Source organism: Carlito syrichta, unplaced genomic scaffold (genome assembly GCF_000164805.1).
Source record: "Carlito syrichta isolate Samal-C Ts95f unplaced genomic scaffold, Tarsius_syrichta-2.0.1 Scaffold69771, whole genome shotgun sequence".
NCBI lineage: Eukaryota > Metazoa > Chordata > Mammalia > Primates > Tarsiidae > Carlito > Carlito syrichta.
In genome coordinates this window covers 1-7,882 of record NW_007013867.1, presented here as the reverse complement: position 1 = coordinate 7,882, position 7,882 = coordinate 1, and the positions used below count along the sequence as shown (strand labels likewise).

Here is a 7,882-nt window from a genome sequence, read left to right as displayed (position 1 = left end):
CTAGTACTCAAAACCTTACATAGTCAACTCCTGGAGAGACATGAATTAGGAAGTAAAAGTAATGGAGTAAATTATTTGCCCTAAGTGACAGTTCTTTATGGAATAATTGTAACTTTTCACTACTTTTCTTTTGTAGGGTCTAATGATAAAACTGGTCCTCAGAAAAGTTTTTTACTTGAGCTAAAAAATTGTGAGGTATGGGTTGCTTCTAGGAATGAACAGAGAGTTGCTCAAGCTTACAGTTGGAAAAAAAATTGTATTTTAAAAATAAATGGAGTAGTAACTGGGCATGGTGGCATGCAGCTATAGTCCCAGGTATTGGGGGGCTGAGGCCAGAGGATCACCTGAGCCCAGGAGGTTTTCAAGACTGTGGTGAACTGTAATTCTGCCACTACAGTCCAGCCTGGGCAATGTTTATGAGGCTAGAAAATTGAAACTCTTAACAGTTCTTCAGGTATTAAGTAAAACCTTGAAAGTAACTAAATACAAATTTTTTAGTCAGATTGAGACCCTGACTAAACAAACAAACAAACAAACATCAAAGGCTACACATTTGGCCAGGCCAAAACGGTGCCTCATGTCTGTAATTCTAGAACTTTGAGAGACCGAGATGAGTGGATTGCCTAAGCCGCAGGCTCGAGACCAAACTAGGCAACTTGATGAGACCTCATCTCTACAAAAAAATCAAAAAATCATTAGCCAGGCATGGTGGCACGTGCCTGTAGTTCCAGCTACTTAGAAGACTGAGGCAGAAGGATGGCCCTGAGTCCAGCAAGTAGAGGCTGCGGTGGCCGAGAGCATACCACTGCCCTCCAGTCTGGGTGACAGAGTGAGACTCCAACTCAAAAAGTAAAATAGAAATTAAAAAAAGTACCCAGGTGTGGGGACACTCCCTTATAGTCTTAGCTATTTGGGAAGTTGAGGCAGAGTGATTGCCTGAGCCTAGGAGACGGAAGCTGCAGTGAGCTGTGATTATGCCACTAATGCTAGCATGGGAGACCTGACTCCAACAAATCAAATCAATAAATAAATGGCGTGATGTATGATTACTTTCTGGTCTTAAAACAAGAATTGTAGGCTGGTCACCGTGGCTCATCCTGGTAAACCCAGCACTTTGGGAAGTGGAGGCAAGAGGATTGCCTGAACCCTGGGTTTCAAGACCAGCTTGGGCAATGTGACAAGCCCTCGTCTCTATAATAAATAAAAAAAGTTAGCTGGGGTTGGTGGTATTTCAGGGTTCTGAATATTCACATGTGAGAGTTTATTCATTTATATGTGTTGTACTTGTTGAATTTTCAGTTATATTTTCTATAGCTGTTAATTTTCTTAAATTGTACTCAATGCTTTTTTGTATACTCATGGGTTTTGTTTTGTTTTGTTTTGTTTTTATTTGTCAGAGTCTTCCTCTGTTGCCCAAACTGGAGTGCAGTGGCCAATCACTGCTCACTGCATCCTCTACCTGCTGGGATCAGGATCCTTCCACCTCAGTCTTCCGACTAGCTGGAGCTACGGGCGTGTGCCACCTCACCTGGTTAATTTTTTGTTTATTGTAGAGATGAGGTCTTGCCAACTTGCCAGTGTGGTCTTGAACTCCTGGACTGCGACAGTCCTCTTGCCTCCACCTCCCAAAGTGCTGGGATTAATAGATGTGAGCCACTGTGCCTGACCTATACTCAAGTTTTGAGTAAAGCTTTTTTTTTTTTTTTGTAATGCTATCATAGCCATAGAATAAAAGAAGTCTTAACCTGAAAAGCAAGAAGAATGGCATAAGATGTGGGAAGAATTTCTTGGTTTGTCTCCTTTCAGTCTAATTGAAGACTGGAGTCCAGTAAGTAATGTTGACTTGGCTTTTGGAGAGTAGTTTAATATATGGCAATCTCTTGATCTACCCTGTTACAAATGGTCTTGTGTATATATGTCATCTTTGCCTCTGAGCCTAAAGTATAAATATTTTGCTTCCTGTAATTTTTCTGAATATATAATAGAATACTCATTAAGCTGTGTTGTCATTTATAGTTAATATTTTTAGATTGTATCAAAAAGAAAACAAGGCTGAACAGGGTGACTCACGTGTCTATAATCCCAGCAGTTTGGGAGGCTGAGGTTGGAGGACTGCTTGAGTCTAGGAGTTCGAGTCCAGCCTGGGCAACATAGTGAGACCTCACTTCTACAAAAACCAAACAAAAGTAGCTGGGCATGGTGGTCTATATCTGTAGTCCCAGCTACTCACGAGGCTTAAGTGGGAGGATCCCACGAGCGCAGGAGTTTGAGGCTGCAGTGAGCTATGACTGTGCCAGTGTACTCCAGCCTGGGTGACAGAGTGAAAACCTGTCTCCTAAAAAAACAGAAATAGTTATAGGATATATGCTTGGTAATTATGTCTTTATTAGGGGCTAAACCATCTGTTCATAACTTAACATTGTTAGTGTGGTAATCAGTCAATGTGTTTGCTTCAAAACTGAAATCTCTTTTAAGGCTGTGGATCTATTACCACCTATGTCTCCTCTTTCCTTTGATCCTGCCTCAGAAGGAGCATATGTGAACAGTATTCTTGCTCAGTATCCTGCATCTCTTCCAGGTGAGTTATTTATTATTTTCTCTTTTAAACCTCTCTCCTGTCATTTTCCTCGTTATGATAGTAGTTGTTTACATTCCTTGTCTTTTTCCTCCAATTATTTTTTATCGTGGTGAAATGCATGTAACGTAAGGTTTACCATTTCAGTCATTGCCAAGTGTGGGACTCGTTGGCATTTAGTGCATGCACAGTATTGTGCAATCATCACTACTGCCTAATTTCAGAACATATTCATCCTCTCAAAGGGATACTTCACCAACTGGGTGCTGTGGCTTATACCTGTAATTCCCACACTTTGGGAGGCAGAGCCGAGAAGACCGTCTGATCCCGAGGGTTGCAGGCCAGGCTGAGCCACTTGGCGAGGCCTTGTCTTTACAATAAATCAAAAAATCATCCAGACCTCTTGGCGAGTACCTGTAGTTCCAGCTACTTGGAATGGTGAGGCGGAAGGATTGCCTGAGCAAGGCAGGTTGAGGCTGCAATAGCTGAGAGCGTGCCACAGCACTCCAGCCTGGCGACAGAGTGAGACTCCAACTCAAAAAAATACAAATAGGCAGGATGTTGTGGTTCAAGCCTGTAATCCTAGCACTTTGGGAGTCCATGGTAAGAGGATTGCTTGAGTTCAGGGGTTCAACCACCCTGGACAACTTGGTGAGACCTCGTCTCTACAGTAAATAAAAAAAAAATTAGCTGGGTCTAGTAGCGCGCACCTGTAGCTCCAGCTATTTGGAAGGCTGAGGCGGAAGGGTCGCCTGAACCCAGCAGGCCGAGGCTGCGTTGGCCGTGAGTGTGCCACTGCACTCCAGCCTGGGCGACAGAGTGAGACTCCGACTCAAAAACAATAAAATATTAAAAAAACTTTAAAAAAAGGAAACTTCAGTGCATTACATAGTCAGTTGCACACAGCTTTCCCCCCTTGGCACTCCTGTCTCTATAGATTTGCTTATTCTGGATATTTCATGTAAATAGAGTCATAAAATAGGAGACCTTTTTGGGGGGCTTCTTTTGCTCTCAGTTTTTCACTCTGCACAATGTTTTCAAGTTTCACCCACATGATAACATGAATCAGCTTTCAATTTTTTTTCTTTTCTTTAAAAACCACTTTATGGCTGGGCGTGGTGGCTGGCGCATATAATCCCAGCACTTTGGGTGGCCAAGATGAAAGGATTGCCAGAGCCCACCAGTTCGAGACCAACCTGGGCAACTTGGCAAGACCTCATCTCTACAATAAATAAAAAAATTAGCTAGTCATCGTGGCACATGCCTGTAGTTCCAACCACTTGGAAGGCCGAAGGATCACCTGAGCCCAAGCAGGTTGACGCTGCAGTGGCCATGAGCGTGCCACTGCACTCCAGCCTGGGTGACAGAGTGAAACTCCAACTCAAAAACAACAACAACTTTTTGCCAGCGCAGTGGCTCATACCTAAACTCCCAGCACTTTGGGAGGCGGAGGCATGAGGATTGCCTGAGACCCAGGTTGAGACCAACCTGGGCAATAAAAAAAAAAATTAGCTGGGGTGGTGGTGTGCACCCATACTTCCAGCCTCTTGAAGGGCTAAGGTGGAAGGATCATCTGAGCTCAACAGGTTGAGGCTGCAGTGGCCATGAGCATGCTACTACAGTCTAACCTGGGCGACACGGTGAGGCTCTAACTAAAGAAGAAAACCAAAACCAGCTTTATTTAGATGTAATTTATATACCATACAATTTACCCATTTAATGTGTACATTTCTGTGGTGTTTGCTATGTTGCCCAGGCTGGTGTTGAACTCCTGAACTCAAGCAATTCTCTCGCATTGGCCTTCCTGGTCCATTTTTTCTTTGATAAATGCTCTTCCCTTAGGATAATTCCCACAATGGAGTCAACACTCACTCTTTTGTTCTGTTACGGTGCTAGGATTTCATGGCCCTCAGTCTTGGCATGACAAGTGGACAGAGAGAGTAAGGACTTAGCCAGGGCTGTTTAAGCTGTCTTAGAGTGTGATGTTAGTAGGTCTAACACATGTTGCCACTTCATTAATGAGAGGGTAGAAGGTGTAGAATGTTTCTATTATTCTGTCTTATAAGGTTCCACAAGAATGATTCAAATGGAGACACTTTGTTGTCCCCTATAAAAATCCTATCCTCAAGTGACATTCTATCAATCCAGCCAACAGTAAGCACATAGGTGTTGCACTGCCAAACACCCTGCTAGCTAGCCTCTGGATATAGCCTTTGGAAAGATGTAACCTTTGTCTTCACCATCTGTAGTTGGACCTTGGTGGCATTGGTCCATAGTTTGCTGGCTCTGTTTCAGAGGGCTTTTTGATAATTTTAATGTAAAGTTTTCATAGAAAGTCTAGTAGAGATGATGATTCCTTTGCCTCTGGTATCTGGGTTATATTCTGTCAAGGCTAAATTGAAATTTGAGTGACTGCAGTGATTCTGAATTGTCATTAGAAGGTAGGTAAAGATTCCAAAATTGCATGTTTAAAGTTTGAAAAGTTATAGTTGCCATTATATAAGATATTTACAAAGCTATTCACTTTGTACTCCCGGCTGTACAAAGAAGGAAAGCACCAGCATGATTGTTGCTGAAAGTGGTCTCGGCCGGGCGTGGTGGCTCACACCTGTAATGCCACCACTATGGGAGGCCAAGGTGAGAGGATTGCCTGAGCCCATGGGTTCGAGACCGGCCTGGGCAACTTGGCGAGACCTCATCTCTACAATAAACAAATAAAAAAAATTAGGTGAGCGTGGTGATGCAGGACTGTAGTTCCAGCTATTCAGAAAGAAGGCTGAGGCGGAAGGACCACCTGAGCCCAGCAGGTCGCAGCCTGGTGACCATGAGCGTGCCACTGCACTCCAATCTTGTCGACAGAGTGAGACTCCAAGTCAGGGGGGAAAAGAAAACCAGAAGAAAGTGGTCTCAGTGGTACTCTTGTTTTTTATATTACCTAGTGTAGAAAAGCCTTTAGCCTTTGGATTTTCAATATTTTTAACGATGAAAATAAAATAGTTCCTTTTTTGTTTAAGCAGGATTTATTGAGAAGACAGATTAGTTCCCACAGTGGGAGGGGACCCGTTGGGGTTGCCCAAATAGTTTCTTTCAAGTTATCATTTCTTTGAAGGCTTTTAGCATTTTTATAACATAATAAGCATGAAGAAAGATACATAAGATTTTAATGTTAATCCAAAGAGAAAAGAGAATTCAAAAGATTAAGAAATATAACATACAGGTCGGGTGTGGTGGCTCATGTCTGTATTCCCAACACCTATGAGGCTGAGACAGGAGGATTTCTTGAGCCTAGGAGTTTGTGACCAGCCTGGGCGATATAGCGAGACCTCATCTCTACAAAAGGAGGCTGCGTCAGAAGGATTGCCAGAGCCCAGGAAGGTCAAGGCTGTGGTGAGTCGTGATTGTGTCACTGCACTGCAGCTTGGGCGCTAGGGTAAGACCCCGACTCAAAAAACAAAAACAAAAAAAACCCAAGATGCAGAATACAGGAAACCACATTTCTGAATAACCCGACGACTTTACTGTAAGTGAAAACCTATTTGCTGTAAAGCAGACTTTAGCTTATGAGATTGATTTTGGATTGAAATGTAAACGAATCTTAAAAGTAAGTCTCTGCTACAATGAAATTTTGTGATTTATATCCTGCAGACACTGTAATAATGCAATTCTAGTTAATTAAATTTGTTTTTAATCTGTACTCAAGTTTTCGAGTGTTCATCGAGTTATTTAACCCTTTTGGAAAAAATACTTCTGGGCGTAGTGGCTCCTGCCTACAATCCCAGCCCTTTGGGAAGCTGAGGTGACAGGATAGCCTGAGTCCAGAGGTTCCAGACCAACCTGGGCAATAAGGCCAGGCTTCTTCTCTACGATAAATTAAAAAATTAACTATGCGTGGTGGTGCACACCTTGGTTCCAGCTACTTGGAAGGATGAGGCGAAGGGATTGCCTAAGCCTAGCAGGTCAAAGTAGCAGGGGCTAGAGGTGTGCCACTGCATACTAAGCCTGGTGACATAATGAAATTCTGACTCAAACAAGAAAGAAAGAATACCATTGACTTATGAAAATATATAGTGGGTAAGCAAAGTGTTCATACTTGGGAGCCTGATACCCAAATTGGGCTGAAGTACCGCTCTAATTGTCACTGTACCTCCCTAGAGTAAACTGCCTTTTGATGACCGGGACGAATTGAGTGAAATCGTAACGGACAGATACGGGGCAGACAGTTTTTAAAGAACATTTAGATACGTCAAATGAATGGAATTCTTTCCTGCTTATATCTTGGATTTGTTCTCTTTTTCTTTTCTCTGGTTCTGCCTCTTTGCTGTTACAGGCAGCTTCATCCTCAGAAAGAGTGTTACACTACTTGGAAAGGTATATTAATTTACAACTAATTGTGACCATACTGAATTATGGTAAAATAGTATTTCTTTTTGTTGATCTCACAACTTAATTTAATTAAATTTCTATTTTCACCTTTTCCAGTATTTACACATTTTGTGCCATGTCGACTTATGCATTCTCTATTGCTAAGTGGGAATTTGGGAATTAGTTAATTCTGCCAGTGAGTATATAATTTCTCATTAATATTAACAGCCTTTTGGGTTTATGATAACCAGTGAACCTCTAGTGAAGAAAACTTCCAGATCAACCATGATTACTAAGGTTTTAATATTACATGTTTGTCTTCCTCAGAACACGAAGTTGAGACTTCCCAAACAGAAATGTGAGACGGTTTCTAAGAAAATACCAGAATTTGAAATGGAAGACTCTCCATTATCAGATATTACAACAACTACAGAGGATAGTCGAGCTGGAGGGTCTCTGCCAGCCAAAAAAAGTGATGCATTAGAAAAAGAGCTAGATCATCTGGCAGAAGAGGTTAGAAAAGACCGCAATGAGTATATTTATACATCTATATTATTTTCTCACTGGTATCGGGACCATGAGTGAAATACAGCTAATTACTGATTAGCTGGAGTAACTTGGGGGAAAGGCAGTAGAAATAATAAAAATCATGGTTAAAGCAAAATTGGTCTTCCCAAAAGGTAGGAATAGATTTAATATAAACTTAATGTAGTTAAGATCATAAGCACGGGCTGGGCTTGGCGGCTCGCACCTACAATCCCGGCACGTTGGGAGGCCAAGGTGAGAGGATTTCCTGAGCCCACAGGTTGGAGACCAGCCTGGGCAACTTGGCCAGACCTCGTCTCTGCGATGAACCAAAAAATTAGCCAGGCGTGGTAGTGCGTGCCTGTAGTTCCGGCTACTTGGAAGACTGAGGTGGAAGGATCACCTGAGCCCAGCAGGCCG

At 42.5% G+C, this 7,882-nt stretch overlaps 1 long non-coding RNA gene across 1 annotated transcript; it reads left to right on the top strand.

Annotated features, from left to right (window-relative positions):
- The first annotated feature begins 2,491 nt into the window (after positions 1–2,491).
- LOC103254115 lies at positions 2,492–7,336 on the top strand. The gene is made up of 2 exons (XR_503934.1): positions 2,492–2,578; positions 7,265–7,336. It is a non-coding gene; the product is annotated as an uncharacterized LOC103254115 (long non-coding RNA).
- Positions 7,337–7,882: the final 546 nt, after the last annotated feature.